General features: G+C 31.9%; 1 non-coding gene across 1 annotated transcript; it reads left to right on the top strand.

Annotated features, from left to right (window-relative positions):
* Positions 1-1,097: 1,097 nt before the first annotated feature.
* LOC123285377 (U6 spliceosomal RNA) lies at positions 1,098-1,204 on the top strand. Its single transcript, XR_006527128.1, has one exon. It is a non-coding gene; the product is annotated as a U6 spliceosomal RNA (small nuclear RNA).
* The last annotated feature ends 1,123 nt before the right edge of the window (positions 1,205-2,327 follow it).

The following is a 2,327-nucleotide window of genomic DNA, read 5'->3' as shown; positions in this document are numbered from 1 at the left end:
GAGAATACCTAGCATTAACAACGAAGCAAGGCAACTGAATCTCTCACACCTTTCTGCTGGAAATGTAAAATAGAAAAGCCACTTTAGAAAACAGTTTGACAGTTTCTTATAAGGTTAAACATACACTCAGCAATCCAGTAATAGGTATTTATCCAAGAGAAATGAAAACATATGTCCATACAAGTGCCTATGCGCAAATGTTTAAAGCAGCTTTATTCATAATCCCTAAAAACCAGAAACTATCCAAATGTCCACTCACCTGGGAATGGATAAACAAATTGTGACATAACCATGCTTAACAACATAAAGGGAGAAACTACTGACACATGCAACCACATGGATGAATCTCAAAATTATTATACTAGGTGAAAGAAGGCAGACACAAAAGATTACATAATGGATTACTCAATGTATATGACATTCCTGAAAAGCAAAACTGTAGGGATAAAAACCAAATCAGTTGTTGCCAGAGTTTAGGAGTGGGGTAGGAGGTTGATTACAAAGGCCTACAGGGCACTTTATGGTGTGAGGGAAATATTCTACCATATGGTCATTGTGCTACTGGTTATACTACTGTACCCATTTATCAAAACTCAGAGAACTATACACCTAAAAAGGATGAATTTTGCTGTATGTAAATTATATCTTAATAAATCTGATGTTCAAAAAAGAAACCAGTTTATACATCATGTAAATTATAGTTGTAAAGAAGAATTAAAGAAAGTAATACAATTAATTAAAATTAGGTGTTGGATGAGAGGTGTATGGAAGTGAACACAAATTAGTTTTCTCATTCATAGCAGGGAGGCAATAGGTAGGTAGTGTCAAAAGTTGACAAATCAAAAAATGTAAGCTTAAGTATATTATTAAAAGTTATAAAGTAACCACTAAAGGGCTTAAAAACACTTTATAAATCTTCTGAACTATCAGAACGAAAAGACACGTACACATTTAATTTTAAAAGGATAGATAATTTAGCAAGACAGAAAATAAAGCAGTAACAGCAGAAATCACACAAGATAAGAGAACTAATACCAAACACATCTGTGTAACAATTTATGTAAGTGTAACAATATATGTAAAAGCCCACCTACTAAGTGCTCGCTTCAGCAGCACATATACTAGAACTGGAACGATACAGAGAAGATTAGCATGGCCCCTGCGCAAGGATGACACGCAAGTTCGTGAAGCATTCCATATTTTTTCTGTATGACTTCACTCATATGAGGAATTTAAAAATGTACACAAAGAGAACAGATTAGTGGCTACCAGGAGAAAGGTGGGGTGAAGTGGTGCTCCTACAACACGACTGACAAACAATAATGTACAACTGAAATTTCACAAGATTGTAACCTATCATTAACTCAATAAAAAAAAAAAGAAAAAAAAGAAAAAAAAAAAAGCCCACCTATTAAAAGGAGAAAATTCTCAGGTTTAGAAAACTAAACTCAACTATTTGTTGCAGGCGAGAGATACATTTCAGGCAAGATTAAATACTGCGCATTTATGTCAGGCAATTACCTTAAAAAGGCTAATAGAGTGGTTATGTTATTAAGATCAAACAAAGTTGAATTCACAGCAGAAAGCATTAAATAAGACAAATAAGTTCTCTTTATAATAATAAGGGAGTCAATCTCAGTGAAGACCTGTCATAGATCATTAATGCCAAAGATCCTAGCATGAAAATTCTTAAAGTAAAAACTGCATAAGATACAAGGAGAAATAGAGGGAAATACAGAAGTAACAGGGAAAGTTCACTTATTCGAATTCTATAATTCATAAAGTCAATCTAAAATTTTAATCTCTCTAAGATATACCACACCCTTCACCCTGAAAATAAAGAATACTCCGTCTTTAAGTACCCAAAGAACATTCACAAAAATTTAGTTTATGTAGGACTCCAAAATACTCTCAAAAAATATGACAAATAAAAACAACACAGATCATCTTCTCAAATTATGGTGCAAAGAAAGTAGAATTGATTTTTTTTTAATAGAAAAACAAAATCCCCAACTGCTTAAAAATTAAGGCTATTTAAAAAGTTGACTTAAAGGCAATAGAAACTGAAATTGAAGGATATTTAGAAAATAATATTAATGAAACACTATGCGTCAGAATCCATGTGTTATGGCTAAAAGCAATGCTTTGAGGAACAATAATTCAGAGCCTTAATAAATTAACAAACATGAAAGAAAATAAATGAGTTCATATTTAAAGCAAGAGGTAAGAAAAAGAATAAGACTATATACCTAAGGAAAGCAGAAAAAAGAAATTAAAGACAAAATCATGTATTTATGATTTTGAAACAAAATATAAATGAAACAAAC

Source organism: Equus asinus, chromosome 4 (genome assembly GCF_041296235.1).
Source record: "Equus asinus isolate D_3611 breed Donkey chromosome 4, EquAss-T2T_v2, whole genome shotgun sequence".
NCBI classification, from domain to species: domain Eukaryota; kingdom Metazoa; phylum Chordata; class Mammalia; order Perissodactyla; family Equidae; genus Equus; species Equus asinus.
Note: the sequence above shows the minus strand (reverse complement) of the source record. Positions and strands in the feature narration are given on the sequence as shown.